Consider the following 19225-nt stretch of genomic DNA (forward strand, 5'->3'; position numbering starts at 1 on the left):
GGACTAAGAATGTGTTCCCCCCCTGGTTGCACATGTGACATGTTGGTAAAAATGTGGTAAAACTTATAAGTTTTCCTGCATTAAAGTCCTCAGCCACTAAGAACGCCGTTTCTGGGTGAGCATTTTCTTCTTTGGTCATGGCCTTATAGAGTTGGCTGAGAGCAGTCTTAGTGCCAGCGTCGCTTTATGGTGGTAAATAGACAGCCATGGATAATACTGATGAAAACTCTTGGCAGATAGTGTGGTCGACAGAATACCTCATGGTAAGCTACCTCAAAACTTCATTAATATTAGACATCGCTCCAGCTGTTACTGACAAAAAGACACTCCCACCCCTCGTCTTACCAGAGGTAGCGTCACTGTTCTGCCGATGCATGGAAAATCCCGCCAGCTCTATATTGTCAATTTCTTCGTTCAGCCACGTCTCAGTGAACCATAAAATGTTACACTTCAATGGCCCATTGGTCATTTAATCTTAATAGGTCACCAAGCAAGAAGAATGGAAGGCATTGGGAGTTTACTTGCTCGCCTCCGGCTTCTCAGAAGGTGCCCTGATCTGCGTCCCCTTTTCCGGCATCTTTTCTTCACGCAAAAGGAGTGGATCTGGGCCTGTTCCAGTGAAAGCCGGATATCCTTCTAGTCAGACTCGTTAAAGGAAAACGTTTCTTCCATTCCGCAGTGGGTAATCTCTTTTCTGATGTCCAGAGGTTATTTTCAGTCATAAGAGACTGTAGTAGCAACATTATGTACACAATAAGTTAAAAAATAAGTTACACAAAAAAAGAAATTGCACAATTGGTTGGGAGAATGTAAAACATCAGCCATGTTCTTCGGTGCCATCTTCTCAAATACTTATGTAAATAAGGTAATTCAGTTTGTCATTTTAAATACAATTTCTAAAAAACTTTCACTTTGTCATTATGGGGTATTGATGAGGGAAATGTGTTATTTAATACATTTTAGAATAAGGCTGTAACGTAACAAAATGTGGAAAAGTCAAGGGGTCTGAATACTTTCCGAATGCACAACTCCTAAATATAGATCATTCCTGCACTGAAGAACACAAGGTGATAATCCCAGTGTTTCACAAACCAAAGCAAACAATTGTTGCTACAGCAATGTGACATTAACACAGCAAAGGAAATACTTGTGCTGAATACTATTGAAGCCTTAAAATGTATGGCATATAAGAACTCAGAATATTACTCATTGATTGCTATCGATAGTGACTGAGTAACAGTTTTTAGGTGAAAAACTTCACACATTCTAATTATTGGATTAAGAGGCCACTGAGGGAGATGACATAAACCTCATAGCAATGGGGAAACAGCCCATCCCCAAAGGTCAGACAGACTACCCAATATTATTCAGTCAGACAAATACAGCACAGATGAAAAAAATAAAATATAAAAATGCATTATCCACAAATTGCATAGGAGTGGAACCCGAAGAGGACTTACCCAAGATTAAATTAATTGAGATGGGATGAGGTCAAAGATGAGATCCCTGTTGAGGAACTTGGCTTTCTGTGGCACTGGAAGAGAGGGGCAGAGTGTGAGAACTGAGGATAACAGGGAGAAATCAAGTATAGAGGAGCACAGCATGAGCAGTGGAGGAGAACCACTCACGATCAGAGCATGACTGAGGCTGGCAGTCAGATGGTTATAACAAGTCCTGGCTCCAAAAGGTGGCAGATTCTGAATTAGAGAGTGAAATGCCACACAGAAGCATTGGAAAACCAGTCATGGGTGTGCTGGAAAACCAGTCATGGGTGTGCTGGAAAACTATGCAGTGTGGTGGTCTATGAAGAGACTACAGGTTGACCGATTATGATTTTTCAACGCCGATACCGATTATTGGAGGACCCAAAAAAAAGCCGATACTGATTCAATCGGATGATTAAAAAAAAAATGTATTTGTAATAATGACAATTACAACAATACTGAATGAACACTTATTTTAAAGTAATATAATACAATCAAATCAATTTAGCCTCAAAGAAAATGAAACATGTTTAAATAATGCAAAAACAAAGTGTTTGAGAAGAAAGTAAAAGTGCAGTATGTGCCATGTAAAAAAGCTAACGTTTAAGTTCCTTGCTCAGGACATGAACACATGAAAGCTGGTTGTTCCTTTTAACACGAGTCTTCAATATTCCCAGGTAAGACGTTTTAGGTTGTAGTTATTATAGGACAATCTCTCTATACCATTTGTATTTCATATACCTTTGACTATTGGATGTTCTTATAGGCACTTTAGTATTGCCAGTGTAACAGTATAGCTTCCGTCCCTCTCCTCGCTCCTCCCTGGGCTCGAACCAGCAACACAACAAAAGCAACCATCGAAGCAGCATTACCCATGCAGAGCAAGGGGAACAACTACTAGAACGCTCAGAGCGAGTTACGTCACCGATTGAAGCGCTATTTGCGCTCACCCCGCTAACTAGCTAGCCATTTCACATCGGTTACACCAGCCTAATCTCGGGAGTTGATAGGCTTAAAGTCATAAACTGCGCAATGCTTGAAGCATTGTGAAGAAATGCTGGCAAACGCACTTAGTGCTGTTTGAATGAATGCTTACGAGCCTGCTGGTGCCTACCACCGCTCAGTCAGACTGCTATATCAAATCATAAACTTTGTTATAACATAATAACACACAGAAATACGAGCCGTAGGTCATTAATATGGTCGAATCCGGAAACTATCATCTCGAAAACAAAACATTTATTCTTTCAGTGAAATACGGAACCGTTCTGTATTTTCTCACGGGTGGCATCCATAAGTCTAATTATTCATGTTAAATTGCACAACCTTCAACGTTATGTCATAATTATGTAAAATTCTGGCAAATTAGTTTGCAACGAGCCAGGTGGCAAAAACTGTTGCGTATACCCTGACTCTGATGCAAATGCAAGAGAAGTGAAACTAGTTTAATATTGCCTGCTAACATGAATTTATTTTCACTAAATATGCAGGTTTAAAAATATATACTTCTGTGTATTGATTTTAAGAAAGGCATTGATGTTTATGGTTAGGTACATTCGTGCAACGATTATGCTTTTTTCGCAAATGCGCTTTTGTTAAATCATTCCCCGTTTGATGAAGTTGGCTGTCTTTGTTAGGAAGAAATAGTCTTCACACAGTTTGCAACGAGCCAGGCAACCCAAACTGCTGCATATACCCCAACTCTGCTGCACAGAATGCAAGAGAAGTGACAATTTCCCTAGTTAAAAGAAATTCATGTTAGCAGGCAATATTAACTAAATATGCAGGTTTAAAAATATATACTTGTGTATTGATTTTAATAAAGGCGTTGATGTTTATGGTTAGGTACAAATTGGTGCAACGACAGTGTTAAATCACCAGTTTGGCGAAGTAGGCTATGATTCAATGATAAATTAACAGGCACTGCATCGATTATATGCAATGCAGGACAAGCTAGATAAACTAGTAATATCAACCATGTGTAGTTAATTAGTGATTATGTTAAGATTGATTGTTTTTATAAGATAAGTTTAATTCTAGCTCGCACCTTACCTTGGCTCCTTGTTGCACTCGCATAACAGGTAGTCAAGCCTGCCACGCAGTCTCCTTGTGGAGTGCAATGAATGTCCAAAAATGCCGAATTAAATCGGCCTTTCCGATGAATCGGTCGACCTTTAAAAGAGACCCTCCAACTACGGAAGGTCAGGATCACATCTAAAATAACCTGCTAGGAATCAAAGAGAAGAAATCCGTTTGGAACTTCAGCCCCAATATTTTGTTACCAACCCTGGGTTGGGGGGCTGAGACAAGGTTACTTACAGTCACGGTCAAATATATTGACACTTTAAAATGTAGCAGAATGTTCGGTTCTCTTTTCAAAACTGGATGAACGGCTATTTTTACCCTGTACGCACCTGCAACTTACCCGAGGTGAGAAATTATACAAATGAGAATCACTTGCTTTCAACCAAATGGACTTTGAATAATTTAGTCCAGGCCTTCATTTTGTTTTTTAAATTTACATTCTAGTTAATAATCTTAAAATGTCATTACATTTTGTCTTTTGCAGTTGGAAATCAAACGAATACACCAAACACTCCATTTCAACCAGGGGTTAGAATTTTAAAAGAATAACTGATGGCAGTAGTAACTACTGTAGCTACCTAGCCAGATAAAATATGTATCTAGCCAGCAAGCAACAATAAAGGGATTGCATAACTAGCTACACACAAAAAAAATCTAAATATTAACTAGCTGGCTAGCATGAGGCCAGCAAACACATTCCTCACACACAAGGAACGTATTTCTGCCAAAGTTGTAAAGAAAAGGTGCCTCTCAGTCTCAAAACAAGTTTTCTGGAGACTTGTGGGAGGAGTGCTGATGACGCCACCCACTGAATGCAATTTTTGGTAGCCGGATTCCGCCCAGACACAGGAGAAATCCGCACACAATGCATCCCTGACCACCTTCTGAAGTGGTCAACCAGATCTACACAAAAATCCGGCCAAAGCAATCTTCGTACTCTGATAGCAGAAGTCGCATTTAAGTATCAAGTGTAGACACGACCAAAGAAACTGAAGGCAGGTGACAGCCTCAATGGCATTTTAGACATTCCTTCACTACATAAAGCTAACACTAATCATGCTTCTCTCACTAGCTGTAGCATATGGCCGCTTCCCAGAACTGAGACATCCTCCCTGTCAACAAACTGCATTTCCTCCACCTAAATTAAAGCATTCCATGTATCTATACATTGATAACAAGTTACTTTGAGTTGATAGACATGTTTGGGGCACGCAAACAGGGATCCAACCACTAAAATTGTTTTGCACTCAAGGATGCTAACACTAAACCAAACCCGCATGTTGAGTGTCTGACCCTTCGGTTGACCTAGGTAGCCCGTCATGGGGTAAATTAGTACATTGGTTGAACTAGCCCATCCCTTTGAATTGACAGGTCCAGAGGACACGTCACTGAAGCACATGGCTTGAGTGATCAGGCATGTCAGTCATTGACGACTGAAGTCATGGATTATTTCAATGAGAGACCTGGCTTAATTACATAAGCAGTCCAATGCTGACAAAAGGAAGGCTAATGGATATCAGGGTTCAGTCCTGGGGGGTAAGTTCTCTTGTTTTGTTGCCCTAGCACAATACAGCTGATTCAAATAACCAACTCATTATCAAGCTTTGATTATTTTAAAATCGTCTGTGTAGTGCTAGGGCAAAACATGCACCTGGGGGGGGCCCTGTGGATAGGACAGTGGTGCAAAGTGTTCTCCACTGTCACCAACCAACCACAGGTATGTTTACATAATTTATTGTTTAAAAGATGAAAGAATATTTAGTGGCTGATCGATTGCAGTTGCATACGCAATAATATAACTAAAAACGCCACCTCAAGTCTAAAGCCAAACATCCAGAATTCAAGCCCAATGGTTTGCATTTCTACAAATCTTCCATGGAGCACCTACCCCAGTAAAAGGATATACTGTTTGGCCACAGCTCCATGTACCCTACCCTAGAGGGCCAAGTGAACCTCAAATCCCAGTGTTGGTAATGAGAAACAAAGACAGGTTGTGGAACAAACATTTGTCCAATAACTACATAGAACAAAGGAATAAAAACAGTGTAGTCTGCTCTGTGCTAAAATCTCTGGAGGTGTCAATAATCAATACAGGTTGTCTTCAACAACAATGAAAAAAAAGAAAAGAAACAGCAGTACTGAGGCCCTCAAGGACTGGTGTTGAATATCTCTGTACTTCAGATGATTCCCTCTTACAATCCTTGAAACTAATGGAGGAAGAAGTTTAAAGCAATGTCAACGTACAGAGTGCAGTTAGTACTGGCCTACACACAACAAGCCTAAGGAAAGGCCGACTGTCTAAGCTACTTGCAGACAGACTGAATCTCCCATTTCTAAACCACAGATCTCAGAGATGGCATTGAGAAAATCCTGCACTCCAGGCTCAAGATAGTATAACAGCAGGAAGGGTTATTTAAGCAACGAGAAAGCTTGGCAGCAAGTGTGAGACCACCATAGTCTACATTATAAACACACAGAGTCTAATGCAGTGTGCCTTAATGGCATTGTCTCAAGGTGATGTGTCACACATTAACATAGTGTACCATGTCCAGGCCATTGTTTCCAAAACCAGTCCTTAGAGAAAGGCTGTGTGTCCCAGGAGAAGCATATAGGCTACACTGCAATAAATGAGACTAGAAAAAGATCCAAGTCTGTTGCATAAACAAAGCAGGTTTTGTTGAACAATAACCAGCTAAAGTATCAGACTAAGCAAGATATTGTGTACCAACTTCTTGCTTAGTCTAAGTATGCTAGGATCAGGCATATCAGTGATCATGCTTAATGGTTCTGAAAATCTATATTTCTATGAAATTACACATGCTATTAAAAAGGGTGGGGTTGTTCTCATATTACAACAGAGCAATGTATCTTCAATTGGAAGTTGCCCAATCTATCCTGTGTATTGGCAGTTCTGCTCACAACACAACTAATAGCCATATTGTTGAGCTATTGAAAAAGATTGACAAAGCAATTGCTCAGTTGGCCTACACAACGTTAATTAATCTCAAATTCACTTTACAGTCTTACACAAACCTTGAATGTTCGCCAAATAGCTTGCTGTCGAATAGCAGTAGCCTAATAGATGATATCCATTGAAGAGGTGTATAGCCTACAGTAGCCCAAGGATAAATGTATTGTTCCACCGCCTTAAATACACATTACAAAGGGTATTTAAAATCACATGTGAATCCAAACACAATTTAATAATATGCCAGGAGATAGTCACTCAACAAAAATCACCATGCACGATTGATCTTACATTCATGGAGTCCTAGTTACGCCTGTGGTTAAGCCTACCCTGGCTGATATCTAGGTCATTATCGACACAATGTAACTCCTGCTCACCGCAACAACAGAACAGACGCAAACAAGTCGAATTGTTACAAAATTGTAACCATATCGTGTCTACTTTGGTTCTATCCAGTTTGCGACCTACCTGTTGCAGCTTCAAATCCCTCGTCTCTCGACGAGTTTACCAACGCCGGAGCGAAAACTCCCAAAGCAATCCCTTGACCAAACCAAGTGCATCAACAATTTCGCTTAAGAACTTTCCCGAAGACAGCGAAGGCCATCGTAGATACCACTCTGCCATTGCAACGAAGATATAATTATTATATTTCCTGCCCCTTCAAATTCATGAGGTAGGCCTAATATCATCGGCGGTAAATTGGTTAAATATACTTTAGTCAGAAACAGTGCAACAAAAGCCCCAAAACGTGTGCTATCTAACGGGCAGGAAGGTACAAAGGCTATCCTCCCGGTTGTTCTGGAGAGGTCTCCAACGCTGTGTTATCAGATGTTGTGGCGAACCACAATATCCATTCATCCAATTACAGGGGTTAACCCTTTACTGACTAGAGGCGAGTCTCTAAGTTCACAGTGATAATTATGATTAGGCCATGTGAATCAAACCTTTTTCATTAATTATCACTCAACACATGGGCTACAACTCTACGTGACATAACATAATTGTCTGTGGAATGAATAGATTTATTTGAATTATGCCAAACACTTGTTGCTTGGTCCACTGCCTTATTCAAATACTTGTGAACAGCACCATCTCTAGGTCATCAGGTAAATCACACTATTAATAGTTCGTCTGGTTCCTGTTGAAAGTAGCCTACTGTAGCCAAATGACAATACTTTTTTCAATACAATCATCTTCAACAAACCACGGCTAATAGTGTGAGATGATTTGAGGTTGGATGTGATCAATGAGTAAGGAAAAACATATAGATGATATTGACCTAAACTGTAGGCTACAATATAACTATTATTTGATCTCACTCTTGGAAATCTGCTGAAGAGCGCTGTTGTATGTTCCTCTCTTCTGACAATGTTTAATTTACCCTGAGGGACTTTGAGGAGTCATTAAGGTATTACATGCTGGTATCTTTGGCTGTAGTGATAAATAATGTTAGAGCAGAGAGACTGTTCTAGAAACACCACTCCCACAGCTCTCAATCTGACAGATCTGCTCACCAGTTGACCTACTATAGCCTACAGATGCTGGGGGACATTAAAAGGCACAATCAACCATGTGTCTCTCATATAACTTCTCAGAAATAATAACTTCTATCAGATGGATCTGAGAAGTTATATGAGAGACACATGGTTGGTGGGTCTTCAAGGTCCCCGAGCAACTGTAGGGTAATGAAGAAAAAGAGGAAGCCACAACAGTGGTTGTTCTATGAGAAGAAAGCTGGACTGTTCTGTGATTAAGTTTTTTTTATATACACTGAACAAAAATATGAAACTCAACATGTAAAGTGGTGGTCCCATGTTTCAAGAGCTGAAATAAAAGATCCCAGAAATGTTCCATATGCCCAAAATGCTTATTTCTCTCAAATGATTTAGCACAAATGTGAGTAGGTGTGTCAACTTCTGACAGGTACTTATATATATATATATATATATATATATATACTGCTCAAAAAAATAAAGGGAACACTTAAACAACACAATGTAACTCCAAGTCAATCACATTTCTGTGAAATCAAACTGTCCACTTAGGAAGCAAAACTGATTGACAATAAATGTCACATGCTATTGTGCAAATGGAATAGACAACAGGTGGAAATTATATGCAATTAGCAAGACATCCCCAATAAAGGAGTACTTCTCAGGTCCTATGCTTCCTGGCTGATGTTTTGGTCACTTTTGAATGCTGGCGGTGCTTTCACTCTAGTGGTAGCATGAGACGGAGTCTACAACCCACACAAGTGGCTCAGGTAGTGCAGCTCATCCAGGATGGCACATCAATGCGAGTTGTGGCAAGAAGGTTTGCTGTGTCTGTCAGCGTAGTGTCCAGAGCATGGAGGTGCTACCAGGAGACAGGCCAGTACATCAGGAGACGTGGAGGAGGCCGTAGGAGTGCAACAACCCAGCAGCAGGACCGCTACCCCTGCCTTTGTGCAAGGATGAGCAGGAGGAGCACTGCCAGAGCCCTGCAAAAGGACCTCCAGCAGGCCACAAATGTGCATGTGTCTGCTCAAACAGTCAGAAACAGACACCATGAGGGTGGTATGAGGGCCCAACGTCCACAGGTGGGGGTTGTGCTTACAGCCCAACACCGTGCAGGACGTTTTTCATTTGCCAGAGAACACCAAGATTGGCAAATTCGCCACTGGCGCCCTGTGCTCTAAACAGATGAAAGCAGGTTCACACTGAGCACATGTGACAGACATGACAGTCTGGAGATGCCATGGAGAACGTTCTGCTGCCTGCAACATCCTCCAGCATGACCGGTTTGGCGGTGGGTCAGTCATGGTGTGGGGTGGCATTTCTTTGGGGGGGCCGCACAGCACCTCCATGTGCTCGCCAGAGGTAGCCTGACTGCCATTAGGTACCGAGATGAGATCCTCAGACCCCTTGTGAGACCATATGCTGGTGCGGTTGGCCCTGGGTTCCTCCTACTGCAAGACAATGCTAGACCTCATGTGACTGGAGTGTGTCAGCAGTTCCTGCAAGAGGAAGGCATTGATGCTATGGACTGGCCTGAATCCAATTGAGCACATCTGGGACATCATGTCTCGCTCCATCCACCAATGCCACATTGCACCACAGACTGTCCAGGACTTGGCGGATGCTTTAGTCCAGGTCTGGGAGGAGATCTCTCAGGAGACCATCCACCACCTCATCAGGAGCATGCCCAGGCGTTGTAGAGAGGTCATACAGGCACGTGGAGGCCACACACTACTGAGCCTCATTTTGACTTGTTTTAAGGACATTACATCAAAGTTGGATCAGCCTGTAGTGTGGTTTTCCACTTTAATTTTGAGTGTGACTCCATATCCAGACCTCCATGGGTTGATAAATTCCATTGTTAATTTTTGTGTGATTTTGTTGTCAGCACATTCAACTATGTAAAGAAAAAAGTATTTAATAAGAATATTTCTTCCTTCAGATCTAGGATGTGTTATTTTAGTGTTCCCTTTATTTTTTTGAGCAGTATGTATATATATATATATATATATATATAAAAAGACACCACCCATTGTGGTTCATTCCTTTTAACAACCATTTAAAAGGCAACCACTTACAGCACTCTATACCATCAGGTCAAATACTGAAACTATACATTGCATAGATCATATGTTAATGTTATCTCCACAACTAGGACTATCTTTAAAGATAGTACTTTGAGAATATAGATTTTGAAGGGCCTTTAAGAACTTTCCAGATCCATGTAACTACAATACAATGGCTGTAAACTAGGTAACAGATCATTGTTTCTAGTATGAGTGACAAGAGGGGGGTGATCTGTCTATTCTAGGACAAAATTGTGGGATAATTTGAGTGAGCTGGCCTATTGGCTTCCACGCAAGCTCAAAGGTCAAGCCACATGAGAGCACATTCCCTAAATCACAGGGGAGGCCGAAATCTGACTACAAGTGGTTTCCCATGGTCAGATTGCTCACCCTACCATTCACCACAAAACAGCCAATGTCATTGATATATTTCTGAAAATGCTATATTTTCAGAGTTGATATGCTGACCACTGTTGTCAAAAACATTAAATAATTGTACGCATTGTCTTCTTCATACAATATCCAGAAACCATTGTTTAAAGTTAAATATTGTATTTTTTTTTAAGCAACCACATGAAAACGTGTTTTATTGTAGGTATGTTAAATTAAGTTGGTAATCTGTCCAAAGTAAATCTTTATCCATGATAACATCACATGATTGTGTGATCCTGAGTATAATGCTTCTGAACAGATTTTGCATTATGCATCTTGTGTAGGCCTACATGTACACGTAACTGCCAAAATAAAGGAAACACTTGAGTCAATGAGGGTTCTGGCAACTCCTATGGTGTGACCTGTGGTGTGCATTTTCCTGGCATGGTTTAGGTCCACTCAACCCCTTAGCGGACAAGGTTAGCGCCAATAAATACACAGCCATTCTGAGTGATCACGTTCAACCTATAGTGAATCATTTATATCCTGATCGGAGTGGTCTCTTCCAGGATGACAATGCCCCATTCCACAAGTGGTTACTGAATGGTTGAATGAGCACAATAACACATATCTGGTCAATTTACTCAACCCATAAAGTACATTCTGAAATTTTCAGACGCCTTCACTTTTTCCCTCCATTATAGCCTTATTTTAAAATTGATTAAATTGTTAGTTTTTTTCCCCCTCATCAATCTACACATAATACCCCATAATGACAAAGCAAAAACTGTTTCTTTAGAATTTTTTGCAAATTTATACAAAATAAAAAACAGAAATATCACATTTACATAAGTATTCAGACCCTTTACTCAGTACTTTGTTGAAGCACCTTTGGCAGCGATTACAGCCTCGAATATTCTTGGGTATGGCAATACAAGCTTGGCAAACCTGTATTTGGGGAATTTCTCCATTCTTCTCTGCAGTTCCTCTCAAGCTCTGTCAGGTTGGATGGGGAGCGTCACTGCACAGCTATTTTCAGGTCTCTCCAGAGATGTTCGATCAGGTTCAAGTCCGGGCTCTGGCTGGACCACTCAAGGACATTCAGCGACTTGTCCCGAAGCCACGCCTTCATTTCCTTGGCTGTGTGCTTAGGGTTGTTGTCCTGTTAGAAGGTGAACCTTCGTCCCAGTCTAAGGTCCTGAGTGCTCTGGAGCAAGTTTTTAAGTAAAGGATCTCTTTGTACTTTGCCCTGTTCATCTTTCCATCAATCCTGACTAGTCTCCCAGTCCCTGCTGCTGAAAAACATCCCTACAGCATGATGCTGCCACCACCATGCTCAATAACAAAAGTTTATTTTCCACCATAATTTGCAAATTAATTAAAAATCCTACAATGTGATTTTCTGGATGTTTTAATTCTCATTTTGTCTGTCATAGTTGAAGTGTACCTATGTTGAAAATTACAGGCCTCTCACATCTTTTTAAGTGGGAGAACTTGCACAATTGGTGGCTGACTAAATACTTTTTTGCCCCACTGTATACAGTGCCTTGCGAAAGTATTCGGCCCCCTTGAACTTTGCGACCTTTTGAAAAATAAAGCAAACGATGGAATATGGAGAAAAATGCACAACATTCTTCCTGAATCTCCAACAAAGGAACGCTAACAAAAATAATTTGCAGAAACTCGTTACTGAAGATGGAGTCATCAATGATTTTCCGAATGATATTTATTTTAAGAGGAAGCTAAATCTTTGAAGTAGATGTTCTTTTTTCCGTCTCATCCTCTCCCACTGAATTAAGATTACGGTACGGAATTATTTCCAAACAATACAAAAAAAAAGACAATTAACAAATGTACAGAAAGATCAGTGCGAAGGCCAAATTACAGAGGAAGAATTTGAGAGGCTATTAAATAATTTCAGTCTGGAAAAACCCCAGGGCTTGATGGCATAACAGTAGAGGTATATCAATCATTTCTTGATATACTAAAAGCACCATTGTTTGATTGCTTTAACTACTATAGAAACTACTATAGAAATGGTAGTCTGTCAGGCACTCAGCAGGAAGGTCTGATTTCACTATTATTAAAACAAAACCCAGATGGCAAATATAAAAGATCCAGTTAAAAAACTGGAGGCCCCTTACACTTAAATGTTGTGATGCAAAAATACTAGCAAAATGCATATCACTGCATATCACATATCATATCAATTAAAAGGGTTTCATCAGGTATTGTTCATCCTGATCAGACAGGTTTTTTACATGGACAATACATTGGAGATAATATATGACAACTACTAGAAATAATAGAACATCATGAAAACATTAAGAAGCCAGGCTTGGTATTTATAGCAGATTTTGAAAAGGCATTTGATCTAGTAAGATTGGATTTTATTTATAAATGCCTGGATATTTTGAATGTCGGCGATTCTCTTATAAAATTAGTAAAAGTAATGTTTAGCAACCCCAGGTGTAAAATATTTATTAACGGCTACTCCTCAGAGAGTTTTGAATTGTCAAGAGGAGTTAAACAAGGGTATCCGCTGTCACCATATCTATTCATTATGGCCATCGAAATGCTAGCTATTAAAATCAGATCTAATAACAATATTAGAGGATTAGAAATCCAAGGCTTAAAAACAAAGGTGTCCATGTATGCTGATGACTCAAGTTTTATATTAAGTCCGCAAGCTAGAACCCCGCAATGTCTCATTGAAGATCTAGATACCTTTTCTGGACTCTCTGTACTAAAACCTAATTATGACAAGTGTACAATATTATGTATCGGATCATTAAAAAATACAACTACCCTGCAGTTTACCTATAAAATGGGCTGACGGTGAAGTAGACATACTTGGTATTCATATCACAAAATATATAAATAAGCTCTCCACAATGAATTTCAATAGAAAACTTGTAAAAATAGACAAGATCCTGCAACCATGGAGAGGTAAATACCTGTCTATTTCTGGAAAAGTTGCCCTGATTAACACCTTAGTCATATCTCAGTTTACTTATTCATTTATGGCGCTGCCTACTCCTGATGATTCATTTTTCAAATCATACGAGCAAAAAATATTTTGCTCTATATTTCACTTTAAACCAGACAAAATAAAGAGTGCCAATCTATAACATTAATATGAATTGGGTGGGTTCAGATTATTAAATATAAAATCACCAAACCTCTCTCTAAAGGCGACAACTTATCAAAAGTTTTACTTGAACCGAACCCTAAATGGTTCTCAAGTAGATTACTAAGAAAAGCTCATTCATTGCTTAAAAATGGCATTTTTGCCTTTGTGCTGCAGATTGCCATGTCTCATTTTCAATTAATTGAAAATGATACTTTTTTCAAAGTATCTCTTCTTCAAACAAGCATTGCAAAGCTGGCAACAATTTCAATTTCACTCCCCTGAAAGAATTGAACAAATATTATGGCTGAACTCAAATGTGCTGGTTGATAAAATACCTGTATTTATGGAACAGATGTTTGAAAAGGGTATTTTGTTTGTAAATGATATTGTCAATTGGAATGGTAGGGTTATTGTCTTTCATGGAGTTATCAGAATTGTACGAGAAGGTCTGCTCAATCCAATACTACAGCATTACCCGAAAAATGGAGGCAGGTGGCAGCGGGAGGAGGTAGGGAACTGGTTTGTCTGCCCAATATAAAGTATTAAAAAAGTGGCGGAGGAATAAAAATGGCATAAATAGGAAAGTATATCAGTTTCATTTGAGGACCAGGATGTTGAAAGCTGTGCCATACAGTGAAGAGATTTTTGATGTACCGATTCCATGGTACAGGGTGTATTTATCATATAGAATTCTTGCCACCAACAAAATGTTGAATATTTGGGGCATAAAATAATCGAAGCTCTGCAGATTTTGTTGTGAGGATACAGAATCAATAGACCATGTATTTTGGTATTTCCCTCAGGTAGCCTGTTTCTGGTCTCATGTTCAGGAATGGCTGAAAATGCATAACATTGATCTAAAATGTATCCTAGCAGTAGTACTTAGATTGAAATTGTATGTTAAACATCACAGCATAGTTGAAAGATATACACTACTGTTCAAAAGTTTGTGGTCACTTAGAAATGTCCTTGTTTTTGAAAGAAAAGCAATTTTTTTGTCCCTTAAAATAATATCAAATTGATCAGAAATACAGTGTAGACATTGTTAATGTTCTAAATAACTATTGTAACTGGAAACAACTGATTCTTTATGGAATATCTACATACTGTAGGCATAGAGAGGCCCATTATCAGCAACCAGCACTCCTGTGTTCCAATGGCACATTGTGTTAGCTAATCCAAGTTTATAATTTTAAAAGGCTAATTGATCATTAGAAAACCCTTTTGCAATTATGTTATCACAGCTGAAAACTGTTGTGCTAATTAAAGAAGCAATAAAACTGGCCTTCTATAGACTAGTTGAGTATCTGGAGCATCAGCATTTGTGGGTTCGATTACAGGCTCAAAATGGCTAGTAACGAAGAACACGTCAGTCTATTCTTGTTCTGAGAAATTAAGGCTATTCCATGCGAGAAATTGCCAAGAAACTGAAGATCTCGTAAAATGCTTTGTACTACTCCCTTCACAGAACAGCACAAACTGTCTGTAACCAGAATAGAAAGAGGAGTGGGAGGCCCCGGTGCACAACTGAGCAAGAGGTCTAGTACATTAGTGTCTAGTTTGAGAAAAAGACGCCTCACAAGTCTTCAACTGGAAGCTTCATTAAATAGTACCCGCAAAGCACCAGTCTCAACGCAAACAGTGAAGAGGCGACTCCGGGATGCTGGCCTTCTAGGCAGAGTTGCAAAGAAAAAGCCACATCTCAGACTGGCCAATAAAAATAAAAGATTAAGATGGGCAAAAGAACACAGACACTGGACAGAGGAACTCTGCCTTGAAGGCCAGCATCCCTGAGTCGCCTCTTCATTGTTTGCATTGAGACTGGTGTTTTGCAGCTAATGCCGGTTTGCCCGAGGCTGATGCCGTGCAGGTGTTTGTACATATACACACATTCAAACACACACATACACGGACAAACACATGTAAATAGTGCCAGACATCCACTCAAACATACACAGTTGGCCTTGCCGTTATGATTTTAGTTGTCCTTTATGTCCTTTTGTTTTTTTGGGGAGGTCTGGAATAAATTTTATTTTTTATTTATTGGTGTGGGAGAGGTCTCGTATGGTTGAGGGGCAGCTGTTGGGGAACTGTGGGGGGGGGGGATCTTGGAGGTTTCGGGTCCCGGTATTTGGCCTTGTGGGAGATCTGTCGACGTGCCCTTGAGTAGGGCATTGACCCTGGATGCTTCTGTGTGTCGCTCTGAATTGTTGTCTGTTGGATGACTGGTGTGGTGTAGTTGTTGAGCAGCTTCACTGCAATTATATATTGTATGTTTTGGATATTCACTAAAATAAAATCATTTTACATAGAACGAGAGATATCTCTAAATTCAATTAAAAAGGTTAAAAAAAATATATTATATATATATATATATCAATAAAAAAACTATACACAATTTTTAAAAACTGTGGGACCTTATATAGACAGGTGTGTGCCTTTCCAAATTATGTCCAATCAATTAAATTTACCACAGGTGGACTTCACTCAAGATGTAGAAACATCTACGATTATCAATGTAAACAGGATGCACCTGAGCTCCATTTCGAGTCTCATAGCAAAGGGTCTGAATGCCTACATAAATAAGGCATTTGTTTTTTTTTTAAATTGCTTTGTCCTTATGGGGTATTGTGTAGATTGATGCAGATTTGTTATTTTATTTAGAATAAGGCTGTAACGTAACAAAATGTGTAAAAAGTGAAGGGGTCTGAATACTTCCCCGAAAGCACTGTATATATCAAGTGCAACCCATTGCGGTTTCACTTTGACTGCTAGACAAACTGTGTATTTCTTTGTGATTTCTTGCCGCTGGAAATTTCCAGTACAATGTGGGTGATGCAGAACTACACTGAACAAAAATATGCATACTGCATACTCACCAGACATGTCAACCATTAAGCATGTTTTGGATGCTCTGGATCGGTGTTGACAGCGTGTTCCATTTTCACGTCAATATCCAGCAACTTCTCACAGCCATTGAAGAGGAGTGGACAACATTCCTCAGGCCACAATCAACAGCCTGATCATCTCTATGTGTAGGGGAGGGATTGTCTTGCTGCATGAGGCAAATAAATGGTGGTCACACCAGATACTGACTGGTTTTCTGATCCACTTCCCTACCTTTTTAAAGGTATCTGTGACCAACATATGCATATCTGTATTCTCAGTCTTGTGAAATCCATAAATTAGGCCATAATGCATTCATTCAATTGACTGAGTTCCTTATATGAACTGTAACTCAAAATCTTTGAAATTGTTGCATTTATATTTTTGTTTAGTATATTTGGCAAGGCAACTGTGTGTAGAGCCTACCTCGCATTGAATAGATGTTTTAATGTAGGCTACTTGTTGCATTCCCTGGCCTTCAAACTGTCAAGGAGGACTTTTACGGGAATGCAGGTACAGTAGGCTGCACTCAATTGACTGCTAGCAATGATTTTCTAATCCCAAATGAATAAACCTAGACAACATGATAGCCTAATTCATCCCACAGATTTTCCAAACGTAATTGGTGCTACAGATGGGACACATTCCCCAATTCAAAGACGATCTGGACCGAATGTTTTCCCAGCATAAACAATCAGGTGAATGAATACTGTACACTCACCAAACCAAATCATTTTCAGAAACAGTCATGAAATTCAATGATCTTCTTTACTGCTTTGGTCAGATGATCTGTGACTCCCGCGTGGTTACAACTAAACATAGGACACATTGTTGCCAGTGTTTTCATGAAAAGCACTATGAATTCAATCAATTATTATTCATCCTACAAAGGCTATGGAATGGGCCTACCATTGCAATTGTGACATAGGCTACTATAATTTACATATTAGGCAACAGCCTTGACACTTAAAATCACCAGCGCTACAATAAAAACGCGCTATAAAGTGAATGCGTTATTACTAATCCAGTGCTGAATACTTTCTGTGGCACTTTGTCACTAGAGTCAAATACTATCTCTAGAACAGACTTCACGTCAGCATAGGCAACAGAAATTAATAATGAATTCGTGTGTGTTATATTAAACAGGCTAACCTGACAACGGAGTGAAGAGCAGAAATCCCAACTAGCAAGCAAGCCACAGCAATGCAGAATTGAGTGCGTGCGCGTTCATGCGAAAGGAAAGGGGGGGGGGTTCTGTCAGGGGGTAGATTTGAGACACAACAGTTTGCGCAACATTGTAACCTATGTTTGAGCCCAACACATGGCCGTGACACGGGCTGTGCACGTGTGCCATCGTGCGCTATCGTGCATAAATGTATTTTGTCCCCCTACACCAAATGCGATCACGACACGCAGGTTATAATATAAAAACTCAACCAATTGCATTGATTTTGGGACAGGTCGAAAATAATTAAACATGTATGGCAATTTAGCTAGTTAGCTTGCTAGCTAAATTGTCCTATTTAGCTAGCTTGCTGTTGCTAGCTAATTTGTCCTGGGATATAAACATTGGGTTGTTATTTTACCTGAAATGCACAAGGTCCTCTACTCCGACAATAATCCACACTAGAAACGATTCGGTTGGCCGTTTTATGTCATCTCTCCTTCCAGGCTTTTTCATCTTTGAACATATGGTGATCGCATCTAAACTTTCATAGTATTACCACGATGATCGGCAAAACAGTTCGTCTTTCAATCACCCACGTGGGTATAACCAATGAGGAGATGGGTACCTGCTTCAATAAACCAATGAGGAGATGGGAGAGGCAGGACTTGCACCGCGAACTGCGTCAGAAATAGAAAGGAGATCTATTTTACATGCTGACCAGACACGTCGCAAAATAGATTTAGAAATCCATGTTATTCAATTATTGCGCCAACGAGCATCTGCGATGCCAAGGGCTAAAATAGAACTCCTTTCTATTTCTGACGCAGATCGCGGGGCAAGTCCTGCCCCTCCCATCATCCTCATTGGTTTGTGACCGAAACTGGAATATGCTTACCACCCCGGCCGTCCTACAATCTAAACTAGATGCCCTCAATCTCACACAAATGATCAAGGAACCGACCAGGTACAACCCTAAATCCGTAAACATGGGCACCCTCATAGATATCATCCTTACCAACTTGCCCTCGAAATACCTCTCTGCTGTCTTCAACCAGGATCTCAGCGATCACTGCCTCATTGCCTGCGTCCATAATGAGTCCACGGACAAACGACCACCCCTCATCACTGCCAAATGCTCCCTAAAACAATTCAGCAAGCAGGCCTTTCTAATTGACCTGGCCCGGGTATCCTGGAAGGTTATTGACCTCATCCCATCAGTAGAGGATGCCTGGTTGATCTTTAAAAGTGCTTTCCTCACCATCTTAAATAAGCATGCCCCATTCAATTTTTTTTTTAACAAAGAACAGATATAGCCCTTGGTTCACTCTTGACTTGACTGCCCTTGACCAGCACAACAACATTCTGTGGCTTACTGCATTAGCATCAAATAGCCCCTGCGATATGCAACTTTCCAGGGAAGTTAGGAACCAATATACACAGTCAGTTAGGAAAGCAAAGGCTTGCTTTTTCAAACAGAAGCACTAATTCCAAAAGGTTTTGGGACACTAAAGTCCATGGAGAATAAGAGCACCTCCTCCCAGCTGCCCACTGCACTGAGGCTAGAAAA

General features: G+C 40.1%; 1 protein-coding gene across 3 annotated transcripts in view; it reads right to left on the reverse strand.

Annotated features, from left to right (window-relative positions):
* Positions 1–7387, reverse strand: part of LOC112249005 (protein kinase C and casein kinase II substrate protein 3) — a 32293-nt gene extending 24906 nt beyond the window's left edge. The window contains exons 1-2 of one of the 3 annotated variants that reach the window (XM_024418558.2): positions 7006–7387; positions 1461–1534 (exon numbers count right to left, since the gene is read on the reverse strand). The gene's annotated coding sequence lies outside the window, so the exon portion shown is untranslated. The remainder of the gene's footprint in view (positions 1–1460; positions 1535–7005) is intronic. The other 2 variants (XM_024418555.2, XM_024418557.2) reach the window with 2 other exon arrangements.
* Positions 7388–19225: the final 11838 nt, after the last annotated feature.

The sequence above is a fragment of the Oncorhynchus tshawytscha genome, linkage group LG04 (assembly GCF_018296145.1).
Source record: "Oncorhynchus tshawytscha isolate Ot180627B linkage group LG04, Otsh_v2.0, whole genome shotgun sequence".
In the NCBI taxonomy this organism is placed as follows: Eukaryota; Metazoa; Chordata; class Actinopteri; order Salmoniformes; family Salmonidae; genus Oncorhynchus; species Oncorhynchus tshawytscha.